Source organism: Macaca nemestrina, chromosome 2 (genome assembly GCF_043159975.1).
Source record: "Macaca nemestrina isolate mMacNem1 chromosome 2, mMacNem.hap1, whole genome shotgun sequence".
Classification (NCBI taxonomy): Eukaryota; Metazoa; Chordata; class Mammalia; order Primates; family Cercopithecidae; genus Macaca; species Macaca nemestrina.
Window position 1 is genome coordinate 77,779,938 of NC_092126.1, and position 25,216 is coordinate 77,805,153.

Below are 25,216 nucleotides of genomic sequence, written 5' to 3' on the forward strand. Positions count from 1 at the left end.
ATACGTACCTTTAGAACATAAAATTCAATTACATCAGTCAAACAAATATGTTCGGCATTTTTATTTCTGTGTTTATAATTTAAAAAGAAACTTAGAATCAAACAATGTAAGGATGCCCACTTTCGTCCCTCTATTTAATGTAACAATGGACTCCTCACCAGGGAAATTAGGCAACAACTAAATAAATGAAATACATTGAAATTGGAAAAAAAAAAAACTAAAATTATTTATTTTAAAGACATTATCTTACACACAGAAAATCCTAAAAATGTGGAAAAAACTAGTAGGGCTCAGTTCTAATTTAAATTCAGCAATGTTACAGAATACAAAATCAACACATGAAATTTAGCTGCATATTATTTTTCACTAATAATGAACAATCTGAAAAGGAAATATAAAAAAAAGATTCATTTACTTAGAAATAAATGTAACCAACAGGCTAAAGACATGTACTCTAAAAACTACAAAATGAAGCTGACAGAAATTAAAGAAGATATAAATAAATGGAAATCCATCTTCATTGATTAGAATAATGTTAAAATGTCAATACTACATAATATGATCCATAAATTTAGTGAAAATCCTTATCAAAATTTCAGTGGTGTTTTTTGCAGAAATAGAAAAATACATCCTAAAGTTTGCATGGAATCTCAAGGGACCTGAAGAGCCAAAACAATCTTGAGAAACAACACACTTGTAGGTCTTATGTGCCTTACTTTCAGAATTTATTACAAAACTACAGTAATCAAAACAGTGTGGTACAGGCATAAATACTAACTGGCAGTAATAGACAGTCCAGAAATCAAGCCCTGAATTCATAATCCAGTTATTTTTTGAAGGTGTGTCAAAATTATTCAATGGGAAAAGAACAGTGTTTTCAACAATTTTGCTTGGGAAAACTTACATCTACATGCAAAAGTTGGATATTTATATTACACCATGTACAAAATTTAACTCAAAATGTATCAAATACCTAAACATAAGAGCTAAAATATAAAACTCTTAAGAGAAAATGTGAATAAAAAATTCATGACATTGAGTTTGGCAATTATTTTACAGATAGGACTTAAAAAATACAGATAACAAAAAAGAAGAACTAGATAAATTGGCCTTGATGAAAATCAAAAACTTTCATTCATCAAAGGACACAATTAATCGAGTGAAAAGTAAACTGCTATAATTTGAATATGGCTTGTTCCCACCAAAACTCACATTGATGCTTGGTCCCCAGTGAGACATTGTTGAGATATTGTGCCTTTAAGAGGTGATTAGATCATTAAGAGAGGTTAATGTCCTTTTTGCAAGAGTAAATTCTTGCTCTCCTGAGACTGGTTTAGTTACCCTGGCTGTTATAAAATGAGGCTGTCTCTCATGTCTGGTCTCTTAACAACACCTGCTCCCCCTTCTGTTTCTCTATATTTTCATACAGTACAAAGCCCTTACCAGAAGCTTCCAGATGCAGCTCTCCAGTCTTGAACTTTCCAGCCTGGAGAACCACGTGCTCAATAAACCTCTTTCCTTTATAAATGACACTGTCTCAGGTATTCTATTATAGCAACACAAAATGGAGTAAGACAGAATTGATACTGAGAAGAGGGACAATGTTAGAGAGATACCTGAAAATATAAAATTTGTAACTGGATAATTGATAGTGACTGGAAGAATTTGGAGAAGCAGGCTAGAAAAAGCCTGTATTGCAATGAAGACAACATTAAAGGCAACTTTGGTGAGGACTCAAAAGATGAGAAGACTAGGTAAAGTCTTGAACTTCTTAGAGATTGGTTAAATAGTCTGGCCAGAATGCTGATAGAAATATAAACACGAAAGGCCATTTTGATGAGCTCGCATATGGAAATGATGGATATCTTATTGAAACTGGAGTAAAGATCATTCTTATTACATAGTAGCAAATAACTTGGCTGTATTGTATCTATGCCCTAGGACTTTGTGGAAGACTGAACTTAAGAGTGACAGAAGAGCATATCTGGTAGGAGAAATTTCTAAGTATCAAAATTCTCAGGATGGTGCATGTTTACTTCTAAGTGCTTACAGAGAGCTGCTAAAGAAAACAGAAGAAGAAAAGAAATACTTGGAAAATTTGCATTTGACTATATGGTAGGATAAAAAAGCATTTTCAGGAGAGAAAATCAATTATGTGGCCCAGAGACCACTTGCTAAGGAAATTAATATGTCTAAAATGGAGCCAGTTGCTAATCATCAAGACAATCAGAAACAGGCCCAAAGGTCATCTCAGAGATCTTTAAGTCTGCAGCTTCCATCACAGACCCAGAGGCCTGTGAGGGCAGAATTGTTTGGGGGATTCAGTCCAGGATGCCCTTCCCCTGTTTGCTGCCCATGGCTGCCTTACAACCCTGCTTCTGCATTCTTACACAGTGCACCTTAGCCACACAGCCATCTTTCTGGTGGCCCCAGGTGTGGTTCCACCCATGGCTCTGTCCCCTGCTTCAGAATATGCAAGTGGCAGATCTTGATGGGGTCCACATAGTGCTAATTCTGTAGGTATACAGAATGCTAGAACAGCAGAGGTATAGTAGGATTCCCTTACATTTCAAAGGATGTATGGACTGCCTGGAAGCCTGGACAGAAACCTGCTGCACAGGTAAAGACACTACAGAGATTCCCCCCCAGAAGAATATCTGTGGAGCCATTAAAATGGGGCTCAAAATCTGTCAAGTCACTAACATTGTGCAATGCCTACCTGGAAAAGACAGGCATTGGTATGAAACTCCAAACTATGAGAGCCGCTGTGCAAACTGCACCAAGCAAAGCTAGAGGGGTGGGGCTGCCTGAGACCTTGGGGGTCCAACCCCTGCACCAGTGTGCTCAGGATGTAGGTCATGGAGTCAATGAACATTATTCTCTAACCTTAAGATTTAATATCTTCCCTGATGGGCTTTTAGCTTGCTTTGAGAAAGTTACCCTGTTCTTCCTATTTCTCCCTTTTAGAATGAGAATGTGTACGCACTTCCTGCTCCACTACTGTACCTTGGGAGCAGATAACTTGTTTTTGATTTTAGAGCCTTACAGCTGGAAGAAGTTTGCCTTGAGTCTCAGATGAGACTTCGGACTTTGGCCTTTTCAGTTGATGCTGGAACAAGTTAAGACTTCTGGGACTATTGTGATGGAATGATTGTATTTTGCATTGTAAAAAGGGAGTGTGTTTTAGGGAAGCCAGAGGGAGAATGTTGTGGTGTGAATATGGTTTGTCTGCACTGAAAGGCATGTCATGTGTTGGTACCCAAGGTAGTACTGTTGGGAGGCAGTGCCCTTAAGATGTGATTAGGACCTTAAGAATAATTAATGTTTTTGTTTGTTGGTTTCTTTGTTTCTTTGTTTTTCAGGTGCTCTTTCTTTCTCTCATGAGACTTGATTTGTTATCACACAGCAGACTGTTACACAGTGAGGGTGCTTCTCATGTTTGGTCTCTTTTTACATATGCTTATTTCCCCTTCTGCTGCTTCTCCACGTTGTGATGCAGCATGAGGCTTTCACCAGAAGCTATCCAGATGCAGCTACCCAATCTTGAAGCACCCTTATTGGAGAACCATAAGCTAAATAAAACTCTTTCCTTTACAAATAACACAGTCTCAGGTATTCTGTTATAGTAACACAAAAAGGATTAAGATAACAACCTACAGAATGGGAGAAAATAGTTGCAAATTATACATCTGGTAAGAGGTTAATATCCAAAATATATAAAGTAATCCTAGAATTCAACAGGAAAAAAAAATAATCAACCCCATTTAAAAAATAAGCAAATAACTAGAATAGGCTTTTCTCTAAAGAGATATACAAATGGACAATAAGTACACACAGAAATGCTCAACATCACTAATAATTGTGGAAATGCAAATCAAAACTACAATGGATCAGGTGCGGTGACTTACACCTGTAACCCCAGCACTTCAGGAGTTGGAGGCGGGTGGATCACCTGAGGTTAGGAGTTTGAACCAGCCTAACCAACATGGTGAAATCCCATCTCTACTAAAGATACAAAATTAGCTGGATGTGGTGGTGCATGCCTGTAATCTCAGCTACTCAGCAGGCTGAGGCAGGAGAATTGCTGGAACCTGGGAGGCGGAGGTTGCAGTGAGCCGAGATCGTGCCATTACACTCCAGCCTGGGCAAAAAGAGAGAAAGTTTGTCTCAAGAAAAAAACAAACAAACAAACAAAAAAACTACCATGAGATATCACCTCACATCCATTAGAATTACTACTATCAAATAAATGGAAAATATTAAGTGCTGGCTAGGATGTAGAGAAATTGGTATCTTTAAGCACTGGTGGTGGGAATGTAAAATGGTACAGCTACTATGAAAAATAATATAGCAGTTCCTCAAAAAATTAAAAATAGTATTACCATATGATCCAGCAATTCTACATCTGTGTATATATCTAAAAGAACTAAAACCAGGATCTCAAAGAAATGTTTGCACACCCATGTTTATAACAGCATAATGCGTAATAGCCAAAAGGTGGAAGCTAGCCCAGCGTCTACTGATGCATGAATGAATAAACAAATGCATTATTTTCATACAATGGAATATTATTCAGCCTAAAAAGGAAGGAAATTCTCATACATGCTACCAACAACATAAATAAATCTTGAGGGTATCATGCCATATGAAATAGCCACGGAAAATACAAATACTATATGACTCCAATTACATGAGGTATACAGAGCTCTCAAATTAAAAAAAGAACACAGAATGGTGGTTGACAGTGGCTGGAGGAAGGGATAAATGGGGGGTTGTTGTTTCATAAAAATACAGTTTCAGTTTTTCCATATGAAAAAGTTCTAGACATTGGGTGCACAGCAATGTGAATGTTTTTACTACTGAATTGTATATTTCAAAATGGTTCACATGATACATTTTACGTTGTGTATCTTTTAATACAATTATAAATTGATTTTAACACAATTAGCACAATTAAAACAAATCTTAGAAATGCAAAACTAAAATAAAATAAAAATAAAACTAGAGTTATATTTTATTTTTGTTTAAAAAGTAATGCATCTAACTTGTTTAATTTGTTTTGGGTACAATTTATTCTTTCTATTTACTAAATAAATAGAAATAATAGAATAAATTTCTTTCAGTTTATTTAGAAATATACAAATGTTTGTATGGTTTATGTGAACCAATGTGAATATGGTTTGTTAATTTGCAGACTATGTGAATATGGTTTGTTAATTTGCAGACTATAAGACAATTTTACTTCAGAAATTATGGAAAGTAAGATAATAAGAAAATACAGTTTCAGGTCAGGATTCCAAAGGCCTCAGTATATATTGACCTTAAATATTCAAGAATCCAGTTAATGCTAAAAAGTGCTTCTAGTAACTACATGTATGCATTTATTTTTTTCCCCAAAGAGCTCCGTGTATTTTTCTTAGTTTTTATTACAATAATTAATCCAGTTGGGGGCAGAGTGAAGGGATGAGGAGTTTGTAGCAGTAGTAATACTACTAAGAAGTCAAGCAGCCTTTGAATTACTCCAGATGATGCATCTAAGTCAAACAAAAAACAATGTAGGCAAAATTAAAAATAGATGAACAATTTCTTCTAGAGATTGTTTGAAACAATGACCATTAAAGTTTTAAGCCATAAAGAAGCAGAATAATTTTAAATTTTACGAGCAAAGGAAAATAAGCAAAACCTTTTGGTCCAAAGATATTTTGCTTTTGCAAAACATCAAAACCTTCTGTAGTGTGTAGATGATTTTGCCCAAGTCTAGGCTAATTGTTCTGATCGTGTTCAGAACACGATCTGAGCTAGGCTAAGCTACAATGTTCAGTAGGTTAGGTGTATTAATTGGACTTTTGACTTTGATATTTTCAACTTACAATGGATTTACTGTGACATAACCTCCACTTAACTTGTGGAGCACCTGTAAATGGAAAAAAAAAAATACGAATGAAATTTGCAGATATCTTTAACATTCAGGTGCTTTTATAGCTGGAATTTCCATCAAATACTTTGTTTCTCTGGTCCCTTTATATGTTAAGATGTATTTAGGATTTCATAGGAATTAATTATCTAAACCTAATTTTGGCTAATACCTTTGCTCACAAGTACCGTATGTCTTTGACTACTAGGTAAGTTGCCAACACTTTCAGATTTGTTTTCCCAATTCTTAATTTGGGTTTTCATCATTCCTTAATCAGTCATTTTACTCCAAAAATGAGAAGAAAAAATTGACTTTGGAAATGAGGTGGTGTTTTCAAAAACATTTTAGGAAGTTGCCCATTATTAGAAGCAGATACAAATGTGGAAATGCAGTAAATGGCATGATCTAGAAATCAGAGTACTTGAGATCATTGATAGAATGAGTCATCTCAGCTTTTAAATGAGGCAAATCTGAAACCTCCAAGTATCCGTGATATTATTTTTTAGAGCAAGAGCTGCTGTGATAAAGGTAGTTCATCACTTCTAAGAAAGATACAAAACCAAATGAAACTGGCACTAACAATACATTTGTTCTTGCTCCAAAAGCTCTCTATTTGTATACCTGCAATCACATACTAATATAATTCTATACACACATCCTTTTCAAGCATAGAGTTGGATCAAATATTGTATCAATAAACTGCATAGGAGATAGTTTCTTAAGTTTTTGTTTTGTTTTTTGAAAATAGTTTTTTACTATTATTAATTGTGTGTTCCCTGAGATGGGTCCATCATATTGAGGAGTTGCTTATGACTTCACTAAGAGACAGTTTATTGGAGCTACAGGAATGGAAAGTATTGAGCAATGTATGGGGTAGACAAGTAAAAAGAGTAAATGTGGAACATGCCTTTTAGAAGTTTATGCTGATGGAAGAAAAGAGGACAGGGAAATAATGGTTAGATGACAATATGGGGTGACTTTTATAGTAAAAAGGTTATGATTTATAATTTTGGTAAAAAATTATCAGAAAATATTGAAACAAGTATAATTGAGGAAGAATATTTTACAGAATATGAGAGTATGTAATCTAATAAGAGCTTTGGAATATAGGGTTAGACTGTGTAGTTTATAAAAAATAAATGTTCGGTGTTTGTCTCAATTTTCTGGCACAGAGTTTCTAAAACCCTTGTCATTTACTGTCTTTTTTAACTTTAATGAGATTCAGGAAGATTCCCTCGATAGCTTCAGGATGAGGTCTGATCATCAAAAAGACTAAGACAAAATTAAAGGGTTTGGACTTTTAGCACAATACTCTAAGCTCCAGGGAGCGGAGAGGGACTGGTGATTGAGTTCAATCACCAATGGCCAAGGGTTAATCAATTATATTTATATAAAGAAATCTTTATTCAAACAGGAAAAATGTAAACGACAGGAGCCTGGGAGCTTTTGGGTTGGTGAAAACATGCAAGTATGGGAAGGGCGATGTGCCCTGAGAAGGATAGAAGCAGCACCTACAATCTCTCCCCCAACCCTATACCTCGCCCTGTGCATCTCATCCATTTGGCTATTCCTGAGTTGAAACATTTATAATAAAAGAGTAAACATAGATCATGTGTTTTTATGAATTTTGTGAACTGTTCTAGATAATGAACATAAATGGAAATAGTGTGAACCCTCAAATTTTCAATTAGCTGAATTTGTAGGTAATGTTAGAATCAAATTGAAGTGTTGAATATCTAGTTGGTGCTGAAGAATTCAAGAATTGCTCGGTATGGAAAAGGCAAACATCTGGTGTCAGAAGTGGTGTTGGGAAACACTGTCTCCAGCTGAAAGAGAGAAATTTCTTTCTTTGACAATCAAGGCAAAGAAGTATAGTTGCGTATATAAGTATATATTTTTAGATATGACATTTCATGCTCAGAGTTCTTCGTGTGTGTGTGTGTGTGTGTGTCTGTGTGTGTTTGTGTGTGTATGAAAGAGTAGGCTAAATTACATGGTAAATATAAATGCCGCAGACTGTTAAGGAGCATAAGAAAAATGAAGCAAATTTTCATTAAGCAGGATAGGAGAGGAAGCAGTTAAGAGACAGTTAAAAAGTTTTCCAAACAATTTTTAGCACTTCATCAAAGTTAGAGAGCATATATATATTTGCAGTGGTACTGGCGTGTGTAGTACATAGCTTTTTCCAAGCGCTCTTGGTGGTTTAATTCCTGACAAATGTCTATGCCGTACCAAAATTAATTTGCTCTTTCATTTTTATTAATTTCAAATGTATCGAGTATATATTATTTGCCAGTCACTGAGTTAGACACAGGAAATATACAACAAATGAAAATTAGTTGTCATTTACATCAGTTAAGATTCAATCAGAATTAATAAGGAAGATCACAAATAGGATAAAGCTGCACTACATCAGCTGAAGCTGTCTTTTGCTCATTTTCTTATCAGTTTATTCACTTGTTTAATATGAAGCTTTAAGAGTTATTTGTATATTTTGGAGAAATCTACTTTATCGTTTCAAATTCCAATTATTATCTGTTGGTGTAAAGAAATGAAATTGGCTTTCACATATTAATCTTGTATCTTGCAACCTTATTCTAGTTGCTTTTTAGTTCCAGGAATTTATGTTTTTCTCTTTTCTTTTAGATTTTATACACAGACAATCATGTCATCTTCAAACAAATAGAGGATTATTTATTTCCAATTTGTATAACATTTCTTTCCTTTTCTTGGCTTGTTGTGTGACAAGATTGTCCTTCTTCCAGGACAATATAGAAAAGCAGTGAGAGTGGGTATCTTTCCCTTGTCCTAATCTTACCAGGGAAGTTTCAAGTTTCTCACCCTTAAGTAGGATGTTATCTGTAGGTATTTTGTAGACATTCTTCATCAAATTTACAAAGTTTTCAATTTTCCTAGTGTACTGAGAGTTTATCTTCAATGGGTGTGGTATTTACAATCCCTTTTTTCCCTCTGTCTATTAAGATAATATGATTCTTGTTCTTCAGTTTGTTGATGTAATGGATTACATTACTTGATTTTCCAACATTGAACTAGCCTTGCATGTGAGATAAATCCCACTTGGTGGTGGTGTGTAATTATTTTTGCCCATTGTTGGATTTGATTTTGCTTGTTAAAGATTTTTGTATCTATGTTCATGAAAGACTCAGGTCTGTAGTTTTCTAATAATGTCTTTGTTTGATTTTGGTATGAGGGTAATGCTAGACTTACAGAATGAGTTATGAAGTTTTCTTTCTTCTCTAATGAAGCAGCATCATTGTCTGGGTAAATACCCAGGGTTTGTCATCTCGCACCAAGAATATTAATGACACTGACACACACACGGAATGGGTTAAGGTGCGGAAAGTTTAATAGGCAGAAGAAAGAAGAGAGGAGAGCAGCTCTCTCTTTTGCAACAGAGACATGTCCGAAAAAGGAAAACGCAGCAGACTGCAGCAGATTTTATAGGCAGACTTGAGGAGGCAATATCTGATTTACATAGGGTGTATTGGTTTGAACAGTTGTGACATTTACATAGCATGGGGAAAGCTGGTCCACCCACCTTAATCTTATTAAGCAAATGGGCTTTCCACTTGGCCAAGATCATCTTGTCTGCTCCTTATTGTACATGTGGCTGACAAAGAGAAGATGGAGCCACCATATTGATCATGCCTAGTCCCAGGTGCATTTTTTCCTATTGGCACAACTGCAGGCATTTACCTGTGCAAGCTTCCAGCTTTTTTATGTCTGCAGCTCGATATTACAGGTGCTCTTTGTTAGAAAAAAAATGATTTGGGGGCTGCTTTTCATTAAAAGTTAAATCTTACTGAGGACTACCCTCAGTAACTGCCCTCACTTCCTTACCCTCACTGCCTACATAATTTCTTTTTAACTTCTTTATCCCTGTCTTTAAAAAGATATTGTAGATAATTGACATAATGTCTTCTTACATATATGTAAGAATTTACTAGCGAATTCATTTGGGCCTAGTACTTTCTGTTTTAGAAAGTTATTAATTATTGATTCCATTTTTAAAATAAATAATATGTCTATCAAGACTGTCTAATTTTTCTTTGGAAGTGTGTGTCTTAAAAGAGTTGTTCCATTTAATTAAATTTGTAGGCACAAAGTTGTTCATAATATTCTTTTATTATTCTTTATTAAAAACTTTTAGGTTCGGGTTTGCATGTGCAGGTTTGCTATATAGGTAAACTATGTGTCGTGGAGGTTTGGTGAAAAAAATTATTTCATCACCCAGGTGATAAGTATAGTGTCTAATAGGTGGTTTTTCAATCCTTAGCCTCCTCCCAGCCTCCACCCTGAGGCCCTGGTGTTCCCTTCTTTTTATCCATATGTACTCAGTGTTTAGCTTCCACTTATAAGTGAGAACATGCTGTGTTTGATTTTCTGTTTTGTGTTAGTAGGCTTAGGATAATGGTCTCCAGTTCCATCTACGTCACTGCAAAAGACACAATTTCATTCTTTTTATGGCTGTGTGGTATTTCATGTTATATATATATACAACATTTTTTTTTTAATCCAGCCTGGCATTGATGGGCATTCATGTTGATTCTGTCTTTGCTATTGTGAATAGTGCTGTAATGAACATACGCATGCATGTGTCTTCATGGTATAATAATAATTATATTCCTTTGGGAATATATACCCAATGATGGAATTGCTGGGTCAAATGGTAATTCTGCTTTATGTTCTTTGAGAAATCACCAAACTGCTTTTCACAATGACTGACTAAGAGTTTGCATTCCCGCTGGCAGTTAATAAGTGCTCCCATTTCTCTGCAAGCTCATCAGCACCTGTTATTTTTTGACTTTTTAATGTTAAAAATAGTCATTCTGACTGATGTGAGAGATAGCTTAATTTCATTGTGGTCTGAGAACAGACATTGTATGACTTTTATTTGTTTTAAATTGTTAAAGTGTATTTTATGGCCCAAAACGTGATCTATTTTGGTGAATGTTCTATGTGAACTTGAAAATAATGTGTAACCTGCTATTGTTCGATGAGGTAGTCTATCGATGTCAATTATATACAGTTGATTGAGAGTGCTGTTGAGCTTTGATACCTACTGATTTTTATTTCAACTGTGGAATTAATGATTGTGTAGTTGCTGGGGATATGTCCACTTCTGATAGAGGATTGTTAAATGTTTCCAGCTATAACAGTAGATTCATCTATTTCTCCTTACAGTTGTTGTATCCGTTTTGCCTCATGTATTCATGCTCTGTTGTTATGTACATATACATTAAGGATTATTACGTCTTCTTGAAATATTAATCCCTTTATCATTATGTAACACCCCTCTTTGAAAACTGGCTTTCTGAAGATAAGGGTTTAAGAGGAGGAGAGATTTCAGGAGTAGATGAGATAATGAGTTTAGCATTACACATGTGTAATTTGAGCTGCGTTAGGTGCATACTGGTAGAAATGTCAGATAAACAGTTGGATATTTGTGTTTGAAGCTCTAATAAGAGGTCAGATATGAAGATATAGATCAATGGTTCTCATAGCCTAGTGCACATCAAAGCACCAGGAGATCTTGTTAAAATGGAGCTTTCAGAGTCCCATTTCCTACAATCTTGATTTCTGAGGCTCATCCTTCACAACTGAAAAGTAGTTTCATCAGCCAAGCTGGAGTTATTTTGAAAAATATTTTGGAGAAAATATCAGCATATAGAAATATAACATTGTTGAGATTGTGAGAATAAAAGAGTTTACTTAAGCAAAGTGGAAAATTATCATAGTTAAAACTAGAACAGCAATAAAGAGGATAAACATTGAACAGACTAGCTGAGAAAGATGATCCCTCAAAGGCAACTGGAAATTTGGGGGAAGAGAAATTTCTGAGGAACACCAAGAGCTTGGGAAGGAGTCATGGAAGTCACTCTTGACTTCCGCGAATGAAAAATGAAAACTAGTGCCAGATGCAGCAGATAATTCAAGAATGACATCTACCTATAAATGTAATTTGGTTTATCAATAAGCCATTTGTAAGGCCAATTTTCAACTAAGACAAGGTAATGGAGGGAGTGTTTTAAGAAATTTATTCATTTATTCATCTATTTTTGTTGATTTCTTATCATAAGTCAGGCTTTATTCTAACCACTGGGAAGGTAACTTGAACAGGAAAAAAAAAATGAATTTACATTCAAATGACAGAGAATTAACAACAATAACAAAAGGTAAATACATAGTGACTTGTATGGTGACCAGTGCTATAAAGACTAATAAAGCAGGAAAAAATGTAGTGCCAAGAGAAGAAGAATTACTATTTTACGTAGGGTAGTCACAGATGCATTTCTAGTAAGATGAGATTTGCAGTGAGATAAAGGAAGCGTAGAAATAAGCCATACATAAATCTGGAAAAAAGAGCATGACAGAAAAAACAAAACAAAAACAAAAACAAAAACAAAACAGCAAAATGTAAAGGCCCTGTAAAGGCCCTGTGTTGTATGGATATGTGAACTGTTTCAACATCAGCAAGGAGATGAGCGTGGGTGAAAAGTAGAGTGGTAGGAGATAGGATAGAATGATAGTAGGGTTCTAGAGCATGTAAGGTCTTTCAGGATTTTGCAAGTTATTTGACTTTTATTCTGAATAAAAGTTTTGCAAAGAGGAGTAAAATTATATGCCTTATGTCTTAATATGATTAATCTGAATATTGGTTGAGAGTAGACTATAAAGAGTTAAGAGCAAATAAAGGGTTTCCATATAAAATTTATTAAAATTTCAGTGAGAGGTGGTGGTTGGGACCAAGAGGATCAAAAGAAGTAGTAAGAAGCTACTGAAATTGTTGTGTATACTGAAGGCAGCACGACATTCATTCAATGGTGAACAGGATGAATATTGTGAAATGATAACTTCAAGAATAATTCCAAATATTTAAGCCTAAGAAGCCGAAAGGGTTGAATGATTATTTACTTAAATAATGGGGATGACTATGATGGGGACGGGAATGGATTAGATATTCAGTATTTGAAATGTTATGTCTAAGGAAACTGTTTAAACACCCAAGTAGTATTGTTAAAAACAAAATTAAATATATGAGTCTAGAGTTCAAGGAAGAGTTAGGGCTGGGGATATACATTTGGGAGCCATTATCATATAGACACCATGAGTTTGGATCAAGTCACCTAAAATGTTAGTAAAAAGAGAGAAGAAAAAAGGTCCATGAACTGAGACCTGGGCCACTTTAGAAGTTAAGTAGTTGAATCATACGCTATTTCACTTTTTAATTTTTTGAGGAACCTCGTAACTGTTCTCTATAGTGGTTGCACTAATTTATATTCCTATCTATGTTAAGTGAAATAAGTCAGGCACAAAAAGACATGTTCTCAATTATTTGTAGAATCTAAAAATATGTATAAAAAATTAAACTCATGGATATAGAGTGTAGAAGGATCTTTACCAGAGGCTGGGAGGAGTACCAGGGAGCTGGGTGGCAAGGAGGTGGCAATGGTTAATAGGTACCAAAAACAGAAAGAATGAATAATACCTACAATTTGATAGCACAACAGGGTGATAATAGTCAGTAATAGCTTAACTGTACATTTTAAAATAACTTAAAAAGTGTAATTGGATTGCTTGTAACTCAAAGGATAAATACTTGAGAGGATGGATACCCCATTCCCCATGACATGCTTATGCCACATTGCATGCCTTATCAAAATATCTTATGTACCCCACAAATAAATACACCTACCATGTACCAACAAAATTCAAAAATTAAAAAAAAATTAATAAAAAAGAAGTTAAGTAGTTGATCAAGGAGACAGAAAAAGAGACTGAGAGGATACGGTCAGAGATATAGGAAAAGACTTTGAGCTACTGGGCTATTCCTAACAGCACACACATATTTTGATATTTCTTCCATTTAAAAACTCATACTAATTTCATGTTTTCTTCCAGCTCTCCTCACATTTTCCCCATCTCTGTAAGTAACACTTCCTGAAATTGTAGTCTTTTCTCCCTGTTTCCTGTTTATCTCTTACCATTCCCTCATGGGCTTACTTCAAGTGGGCTTTTAGTCCAAAAATCTATCACAAATGTACATTCCAAGTTCTTAAATAATCTACCAAGCCCCAGAGATCTGGCTTTCTTTTTTTAAAGTTTCTTTGAGTCAGGGTCTCACCCTGCCACCCAGGCTAGAGAGCAGAGGCCAAATGATGGCTCACTGCAGCCTCAAACTTCTTGACTCAAGCAATCCTCCTGCCTCAGCCTCCCAAAGTACTGGGGTTACAGGTATGAGCCACCTTGCCTGGCCTGTTACTTCTTTGATATTGTGCCCTTGTTCAGATTTATTTGTCCTCAGCCACATTGCCTTTTTTTTTTTTTTTTTTTTTTTTTTGAGACGGAGTCTCCCTTTGTTGCCTAGACGGGAGTGACGGGAGTTCAATGCCGCGATCTCGGCTCACTGCAAGCTCCGCCTCCCGGGTTCAAGCCATTCTCCTGCCTCAACCTCCTGAGTAGCTGGGACTACAGGCGCCCGCCACCTCGCCTGGCTAATTTTTTGTAATTTTAGTAGAGACGGGGTTTCACCGTATTAGCCAGGATGGTCTCGATCTCCTCACCTCGTGATCCGTCCGCCTCCGCCTCCCAAAATGTTGGGATTACAGGTGTGAACCCACATTGCCTTTCTTAATGTTTCTCCCTGATGTAATTATTACACGTGGTATGACTTTCCCAGAACATCACATCTACCCCATGAATATATACACCTACTATACACCCGTAACAATTGAAAATAATAATTAACTTAAAAAAAATTGAGCATGTTCTTGAATTAGAACTTCTATAATTGCTCTTCCCTCTTCCTGGAAAGTTATTCTCTCAGGTGTCCACGTGATGTAATTTATATTTTTTTCAGGCCTTTACTCATTTTCTCAGTGAGATTCTACCTGGTCACTCTATTTAAAATTGCCAACATTATTTTCTCTTTAATCAATTTATACACCATATATTTTACTTAATACTCCTTGCTTATTGTTTTTTCAGCCAAAAATAGAAAGTGAATTCTGTATTTTCTATCTATAGAACAGTGACTGACACATAATTATCACTCAATACATTGTTGCTGACAAATACATAATGAATATAACCTCTTTCTTTTGCATGACCAGCATCTTCCGCTTTTCTAGATAATTCCTATCCGCATAGAAACATGATTTTAATATTACTCATCTTTTAAAAAATATATTATAAACCTTTAACTTCCCATGTTTACCACTGATTTTTCCTGATCTTATAATAGCAAAACTTAATCTAAAATGTATATTTTTATAATTGCTATTTCCTCTTCCTAACGTCTCTTCCATGCCGTATGTGACTAAAATCAGCCTTCCAATTACACCTGTCCACTTGTCTCTTGTGACTTTTTCATTGTCAAAGAACATTCACATCTTCATTCTCTTTGTATTCAAACCACAGCAGTATTCAATATAATTGGACATTCCCTACTTCTTGACACACACTCTCCTGGCTTTTAAGATGACATATTTATACTTGCTGTCTCAGGTTTTGCTGGTTTGTACCAGTCTGTCTTCTGTATGCCTGATAGGCATAACCTACTTTATAATCCTGTTTTTCACCTTCAGAGAGGTATAGGAAAATTTTCAGATTCCTTTTAATCAGAGGAGACTCATAGTTGGCACACTACAAAATTATAGAAATATGTTCAAATGTGTTATAGGCTAAAATACGAAAAATGTTCACCATATCTTCCCAGGTCTAATTTATTAGTAAATATTATCTGCTTTACCTTCAAAATATATTTTATATCCATTTGTCTGTTTATCTTTACTGCTTAGTTCAAGCTACCTTCATCTTTTATGTGGACTATTGAAATAGCTATGCGATCTTTTGTGGCCACATTTGCCCCTGTTCCATACATTTCTACACAGTCCTAGAATGGTCTTTAAAAAAATATATTGATATTAGCGAGAGTGGTGGCTTGTGCCCATGATCCCAGCTACTGGGGAGGCTGGGCTGGGTGGATCACTTGAGGCAAGACCAGCATGGGCAACATAACAAGACCTCACTGCTAACAAAAATTAAAAATAGCTGGGCATGGGGGTGCATGACTATATTCCTAGCCACTTGGTAGACTGAGACAGGAGGATCACTGAAGCCTAGGAGTTGAGGCTGCAGTGAGCTACGATTGTGCCACTGCACTCCAGTTTGGATGACAAGGTGAGACGGTCTCAGATAGATAGATAGATAGATAGATAGATAGATAGATAGATAGAGAGAGAGAGAGAGAGACAGATAGATATAAATAGGTATTCAACCACTCAGAATACACAGTGGTGTTCCACTGCACTTCTACTAAGTCTAAATCCTTACCATGATATACAAGGTTCTAGAAGATCTGGTTCTCTTAACTTGATATCAGTCTCAAGAAACTCCTATAATTTGCCTATCAAGGATTTTCATGCCCTAAATCTTTGCTTGATTTTTCCCGTTGCTGCAAGATTCTACTCCTGACAATACCCCTATGAAAACATAAGGCTAATTCCTTGTTATCATTCAGTTCTCATCTTAAAAGTACTTTCTCATATAAACCTTGCCTAATCAAAATAATTAGCCTCTCTTTCATCAGCCCATCGTGTTATTCTATCACTCTGTTTTATTTTATTTTTTCTTCATGGGACTTAAATTGTTGTATTTTGATATTTTTCTGTTCTCTTCACTCTAGAATGAAAGCCAAGCATATTCCATCATTTCCTAGAACCTAGATAGAGCACATACAGGAACTACCAAAATAAGGTAAATTTTTAGTTTTAATTCAAAGATAACATTTAGTTGAGGAATGAAGTGAAAATTCTCCTTTCTCTTTTTTGGAACATGGGTACGGTCAGCAGCCTCCAAGATGACTCCTAAAGATTCCTACCACTTAGTATTTATACTCTTATGTAATTCTTTCCCCTTGAGGGTGGCTGATTTAATGATTTGTTTCTAATAAACAAAATATTACAAAAGTGATGGGGTGTCATTTCTGATTAGGTTACAAAAGACTGTGGTCTGGTTTGGGTGCCTTGTCTTACACTCTCATTCTCTCATTCACTTGTTCTGAGGGAATCAAGCTACAGTGTTTTAAGGTACTCATATGTCAAAGAACTGATGTTTTCAGCCAGGATCCAGCAAGGACCTGAGGTCATCCAAAAGGCATGTGAGTTTGGAAGAAATCTTTCCCCAGCTGAGATCTGAGATAATTGCAACACTGGAGTGCAATTTCCTGAGAGATGTTGAGCCAGAACCACCACACTGAGCAAAACAAGATTCCTAACCTGAGAAAACTGTGAGATGATAAACATTTTGTTTTAAACCAATATATTTTAGAAAATTTATCACACAATGATAGATAACAAATACATACAATGGAAACATCTTCGGTATTCTAGACTTGGGTAGGGTGGTTAATAGGATATTTTCTTTAGTCAGAAGTCAGAATAAGTAAAGGAAATTAACAATCAATAGTTCAGAGAAGGCCGTAAGATAGAAACTTACTAAGGAAACACTGTACCTATCTTTATATATAGAGAGATGTAATTTTAGTAGAATATATATATATATATATATATATATATATATTCTCTCTCTCTCTCTCTCTCTCTCTCTCTCTCTATATATATATATATATATATATATATATATATATATATATCTTTCAGGTTCTCCTTCTCCAGCCTCTTACTAAGCTATAATGATAATAAAGGGACAAAGAGACTGGGAATTGAACATCAATCATAATGAAATGGCTCCATAATTCAAAGACAAAAAAACCCATAGTTTCCTTTTTGGATTTAAAGAAGCAATAAACATTTACCAAATAAACCAATAAGCAATAATATACTTTTACATAGCCTAAGATAAAAGCCATTTGTCTATATTATGGTTCTGATAAAAATATACAATTCTCACTCACAAAAAGATTTTATCATGGGATCAGGAGCAACTACCGGTGTTTATTTCCAGTCAGAATAACTGAAAAATTTCAACTGGACTTCCAATGTTTATATAAACCTGGTTGCTTCTACAGAAAAGTAAATAGTTTAATTACCCTTTGCCACGATTCCTGTTTGGAAAGTTAGCTTTCTGAAAGTATTGATGGGTGTATATTTCAGGGACATTAAATAATGAAACAGAAAATTACATGACTTGTCAGTTCATTATGCTAAAAAGATTTAAAAGGTAAATCAGATTTTATAAATCATAGCAAATGTACACACTGAAGGATTCAACACATCTTTAGAACACTTCAAGTATATGAGGAGAAAAAATGTAACTTTATTCTTGAGCTGATTCAGCAAAGTAGAAATAATTTTGACATTTGTAGTTTCTAGATGAGGATTAATGTAAGAATAAAAATTCTTTCAGGAAGTGTGTGTTTGTGATTTAAAAGTTTATGCTGAACAGTTTGAAAGTAGGAAGACTACTTTTACAACCAAGAAAAAAAAAATGAACTGAATTGAACTGAATGACTAAATCAACAAATAGTAAACCTCTGCTCATATTATTAATATAGACTTTCCTCTCATATTACTGTTAAGCACAGAAATAGCATCATATCATGCAATCTGAGAAACTTCCATGCCTGGGGTCAACACCAATTAAGATTGGGTGGCTGGTAGGGTGGAGATGGTAGTCGTAGAGCTGATAGAATTTTGGTGTTAGCATTTGCTCATAGGCTGTTTTTTGACAACTTTTTAAAAGGCAGTTATTCTGTGTCAAATATAATTTCCAGTTTAAATTAAAAAAAAAGGCCTAGGATATAATGGTAACCATGCAAGTATCTTGATTTTATATTTTTTATTCATTTTTATTTTTGAAAATAATTGTATAACCTTTTATTGTATGAAATATGTAAGTTGGGTGGTTTATGCATTTTGTCATATATTGACTGACATTTAAGTATATGTAGATTTATTAAATTGAGGATTATATCATAATTTGCATTCTATAAGTAATATTTCAACTCAGTTGCTCTTTGTGATTAGTGAACAGAAAGTTTATATTTAATGTTATAAATTTAAAACTATCTTTTATTGGTATAAATATCAATTTATACCAATATCAATTTATACCAGGGTAATTTATACCAATATCAATTTATACCAGGGTAAGCAAGGTAAGTAAAAATGTAAATATCAAGTTTGTTAATGTGAATTAATTACTGTAAATTATATAATGTTTAAAACACATTTTAAGACTAAAAAATTGCATAAAAAGAAATAATTAATTTTTATATTCTTCTATCATGTACTTAAAAATATTTAGACCTTTGTTCAATGACAATGATTACAACTTTATTTTCAGTATTAGGGTCTATGTAGAAGTTAACAATGTCATCATCTGTCATAAAATGAAGGGAATTCATCACGTTGTTATAGGACTAAAAATGCAACTTTCTGTACCATATTTTATTTTTTACAATTCATACTTTGTTTATAATTGCATTTGTTTTCAATTTTTTGGCATTTCTCATAGTTATTTTGTCTCTGGGTTAGATTGGTTTTTGTAGATCTGAGTTAAATTCATCATTTGGGAAGAGAATATTACCTAGAAAGATTAAAGCAGCACCTTAAGCCATTGAGAGATACTGTAATAGTACTAAGACAAAATATTTTAAAAGATGAAAGTTCCTATAAAGTAAAATTGTACCTACAGTCAGGATAGAGTGAGAATTGTGCTTCCAGGAATTACTGCATAAACATTAGTTGAAAAGGATTTCCCTGTGGTTTAGCATTATTATATTACATGAAATATGAAGCTTTTACATTTTCTTTGGAGTCATCTGTCATTGGTCATGTTATACCAAGAATTTGAGGATATTGTGTTCTAAGGGTGTTAGTTGTTCCTTGGACCCACTTTTCTACCTTGTGGGACTCATTGAGTATCAAATCATTCTTGCAGATTTTTCTAACATAAAAAAAAAAAATCACTGCTTTTAAAGACTTCAGGTTATTTCATTATCTTCCTTGAGTATCTGAAACATTCTAATCCATTTGAATGACGCTAACTTTGAACATGAGTCAGTCTTCTTTAAAAATCCACTTGTAATAATTTCTTGTGACTCTCCACCGACTGAATACAACAAGTTTAGTGAAAAACATTTAGTTCTAGAATTTTACGGTGCTGAACTGAATCACTCAGTATTGGATATATTTAGTAGAAGAAAAGACTAAAGACTATAATCCAGGAAAAATATGTCATTCGAAGACAGGACATGAAAATCCTATGGTTATTAGAATTTACTACCTACATACAGTTTTCCCTCACAGAGTGGTAAAGACCTCCAGCAGGATTCTGCCATGCTATTTTTATTTCCAATTGAAATGTCATAAATAATATTATTCATCTAAGTATTCCTGTATTCATATATATTATTAAATTTAAAATATATATGTCTCAAACCCCAGAGACAATAAAAGGATAGATACAGAGTTTTGGTTTTTAGAGGTCCATTATATAAATGTCATCCTTAATTTCATTTCCACTAATGCACATATTCAGTCCAAACTTCTGATGGGTCGATGAGTTTACAAGAAGGCCTCTCTATTAGAGATAACTTTAGTCATGTTTTTGATAGAATGTCGCTAGGAAATTACTATAGTTATAGGTTTCACTGGCTGTAGGGATGCCTGTGTATGTTATTTCTTTTTGTGTATGCGGTCTGAAAATTTTGCTTACATTGTTGACATTTTTCAGTTCTGCCATACAAATCCTCGATGCAACGTTTCATAATTGGTTTTCATCTTTTTTAGGATGCCTTGTGGTTGTTTTCAGAACTGGTGACAACAGCTATACAATGTATCTTTGCATAAGAATACACTTGTATAATAAGTTATATATTTTTTAGAGAAATTGCATGGCCTTACAAACTTTCTCATTCATTCATTTTCTTTCTTCTTAATATATTCCATAAAGCAAATTTCTAACATTATTATAATCAAAATAATTATTGAAATAATAAATACTGTCACATATCATAAAGATTATCTTACTCTGCAGCTACAAAATATGTAGCTCATTAATATTTCAACAATCACAACTTTCTATTAACATTACAGCAATTTTTCTACTACTAGATCAGGAATTAGCTATTTTATGTAAAATGTCTTTGTAAGGCAAAACAATAGTATTGTATATACTTTTCTAAATATTGTCAAGTTTGATTTTGCTTAAATTTAAGAGTACATGTGACACTTTGTTTGAAGAATAAGTTGGTTTTAAGTTTATACCAAACAAAAGAATGTCTTTTGTTTTGCAAAATCTGAAACTTTGATCTTTCTAATTGTGACTTCTTATAAATATGTTTTATATAAATATTCTATGAATTGGTTATTAACAAGGTAAAGAAAGATATGTAAGCTGATTCTTAAACATTAATTTGCTGAAGATAAACTTTTTTAAAATCGTGTTTTCACTCATACGTGGGAATTGAACAATGAGATCACTTGGACACAGGAAGGGGAACATCACACATCGGGGCCTATTGTGGGGAGGGGGAAGGGGGGGAGGGATAGCATTAGGAGATATACCTAATGTAAATGACGAGTTAATGGGTGCAGCACACCAACATGGCACATGTATACATATGTAACAAACCTGCACATTGTGCACATGTGCCCTAGAACTTAAAGTATATAAAAAAAATTTAACACATGTTATCAAAAAGGAGCTGAAATATCTCAGGCATAAAAGACATCTCTGGAGGTCATTATTCTGTTTCCAGAAAGTGCTACAACTAAATTATCTCTGACAGATTGATATATTTTCTGCATTTATAGCTCTCTGGAGAGAGGTTCTATATATTTAACAATTCTCACTGTGAGGGATATTTTAAGTATTTCAAATTTAAAGTGCTCGTGTTTCAGATTCAGATTATTATTATATCATCAACATTATTTTGGTTCTGGCTTCAGTAAAAAGGTGAAAAACATTTTTCCATCTTCTGATAATATTTCATATTTATAAAATTATTATTAAGTTATACCTCAGCTTTTTTCATTTATGTTTTAAATCCTTTTATTATCTCATCATGATCATCTTTGACTGTTTATCAGAAATGGTTCTCTTTTGCACATTGACTACTATTTTATAGATCACATACAAGTTAATATAAATCATGCCTGTAAATTTCAGCCTGCTTATTTTTTATCATCTAGTCAGATATGAGCTAGATATATTGTTACCAAGTTTGGAGAGGCTTGGGATAAGCTAGTTTCAAAACTGGCTGTTAGCATCCCTCAGTTGTGTTTTAGGAGCTGAGGACACCCTTAAAAAAGGGAGGCAGTTATATTTCATGAGCATTAAAAATAAACTTAAATTCTCATCAAATTAGTGAATATGTTTGAAATAGTGTGAATTACGTATGTGCTACATGAAGTATACAGAATTCATTTGAAGTATGAAGTCTGGCCTTACCTCAAAAGGCAGTCATTCAATTAAGCAGTTAAACATGAGCCACTGTAAGAAGTTTGTTTGATACTTAGAGAGAGAAAGGCAATGTGTATTAAAATTCCACGACCATTATCTCAGGAGTGTTGTGTTATTATTGGCTGGGGGCCTGCTGGAAAGCTAGAAATGTATCTAAAATGTGGCAGGTGGTTAATTAGGGCATATGATTACATATATATAAATTTGTTAAAGCGTTCACTTATGGTAAACTATACCTCAATTAAAAAAAATATGCACAAAGAAAATAAATAATGACTGGAAATATGAGCCTCTAAAATCAAAGTTACAATAGCAGATATTCAAATTTGCAGAGCTGATTGTCAACCAGACTGATTGCAATAGAATCAAGTCTCACTAGCTCATTGGAAGTAGGATTTGTTAAGGAAATGATGGTTAATGATTTTTCAGCATAATAACAGCCCAGTTAATGTGTAGGTGCAAGTGTGTATCCATTGGTGTATGTTTTTACATGCATATTTTTATTGTAAAATTAATATGTTTATTGAAAACAAGAAAGAACAGAAAATATGAAATTAAGAAAAGATGAACATAATTCAGTTCAAAATTATATTCAACAACGCATTATTTCAAATTTTTTTATCTTAATCCATTTGCTTGAAAGCATTGATATATGCTCCAAATTTCCTCCCAGATTCCACTTGGGGAAATATTTAGTATATTGGATTATGAAATAATTTATCTGTATCTATATTATTAGTAAAGTTCTTAAAATTTACAGCCTGTTACTGTCTATGTGATTAATGATGTTGTTCACATGATTAAAATCCAAAGATAAAATATGATTATATTTTAGGGGTGAAAGTTAGGAAGCAAAATAGCATATTAATACATTTAACTAAAGTATTCATTTGGATAATCAAGGTCAAATACTTCAAAAATAATAATTTTAAAGTGAGTACTTTCAAAAAATAAATTAGTGAAAATGATTTACTTTGTTTCTTAAAAAGAATTATTGAAAAAATTCTACCATCAACAAATAGTTGTTCTATGCCTAGTTTGTTTTTATCACTGAATAAGACTGAGCCCTTGACCTCAAATTTTTTCCTGCATCACCATTCGCTGTTAGGTTTACCAATACAAACCTTTATTTATTCAACATATATAAAATAATTAGTATGCAGTAGATGTTATTCTAAGTATTTGGTAGATACGAGCAAATTTAATAATCAAAACAACTCTAAGAGGTAATTAGTACTATTATCTCCATTTTATTACTCAGGAAACCAAAGCACAAAGAGAGAGAGAAAATAAAGAAAAAGAAAGAAAGAAGAAAAAGGAAGAAATACAAAGACAGACAGAAAGACAGACAGAAAGAAAGAAAGACAGAAAGAAAGAAGAAAGAAAGAAAGAAAGAAAGAAAGAAAGAAAGAAAGAAAGAAAGAAAGAAAGAAAGAAAGAAAGAAAGAAAGAAAGAGAAAGAAAAGACAAGAAAGGGAGAGAGAAAGAAAGAAAAGAAAGAAAGAAAGAAGAAAGAAAGAAAGAAAGAAAGAAAGAAAGAAAGAAAGAAAGAAAGAAAGAAAGAAAGAAAGAAAGAAAGCAAGAAAGCAAGCAAGAAAGAGAAAGAAAGAGAGAAAGAGAAAGAAAGAAAGAAAGAAGAAGGAAGGAAGGAAGGAAGGAAGGAAGGAAGGAAGGAAGGAAGGAAGGGAGGGAGGGAGGGAAATGAAAAAAGAAAAAAGGAAGGAAGGAAGGAAAAGAAGCACATAGAAAGTGGTTTGTAGACCTGCCATTTCAATCTATACCTTTGCCTCCTGTGCTTCTATACCTCCTGAGTTTAATATATACTTCTTTATTTATACAGTTTTAATATATAAATGCTAATCTTTCTTTGATATAATTTTATCATAGATAAAATTAGCTTGCTTTCAAAATATTCTGGTACATAATTTTATAAGTTCACCTCTAGATCATGAGTAACCCTCAACCTACCATCTCCTCTTTTTGGACATGTTTGGTATTTGTATCCCTCTGTTTCTTGGTCTCTAAATATCTCTTCTTTTATTCAAGTGTTACCTTTCCTACAACAGAACCCTTTTCTTAAAAAGAAAGAATTATGAGTTAGTGTAATGTATAAAATAGAGACATTAGATGAAGAAGGACAAAATAAATATTCTCTGAAAAGTTATTTAAGGTGGCTTAGTGAAGTTGAAAAAGCCTAGTTGTTGGTATCACATAGAAATAAATGTACCTTTGGGCAAATCTATAAACCTCCCTAAACTAGCTTTTACAAACAAAATTGTGTCCATTATAGGAATTAAAGCTAACAATTTCACAAAATCAAGGGCAGTAAATTGATGGACCTCAGAATCTAAGCCACGGGTCGGAGGAAACCAAAGCACAAAGAGAGAGACAGAAAGAGAGAGAGAGAGAGAGAGAGAGAGAGAGAGAGAGAGAGAGAGAGAGAGAGAGAGAGAGAGAGAAAGGAAAAAGAAAGACAAGAAGCAGAGGAGAGGGGAAGGGAAGGGAAGGGAGGGGAGGGGTGGGGAAGGGAGGGGAGGGGAGGGGAGGGGAGGGGAGGGGAGGGAAGGGAAGGGAAGGAAAGGGAAGGGAAGGGAAGGGAAAGGAAGGAAAGGAAGGGAAAGGAAGAGAGAAAGGAGGGAGGGAGGGAAGAAAGGAAGGAATGATTAGAGGAAACTCAGAGGTTATTCTCTCTCTATCTCTAGTTTCCATTTTATTGATTCTGCTCTCTCCAGACAGGCTTCCTTTGTATATCATCTTGCATGATAAAGTGCAGAGAGCTCCCTCAGAGAAATGCAGTTAAAAAGCCGATAGATACCACCGTACACCTAAAAGAACTGTGAACAGATGACA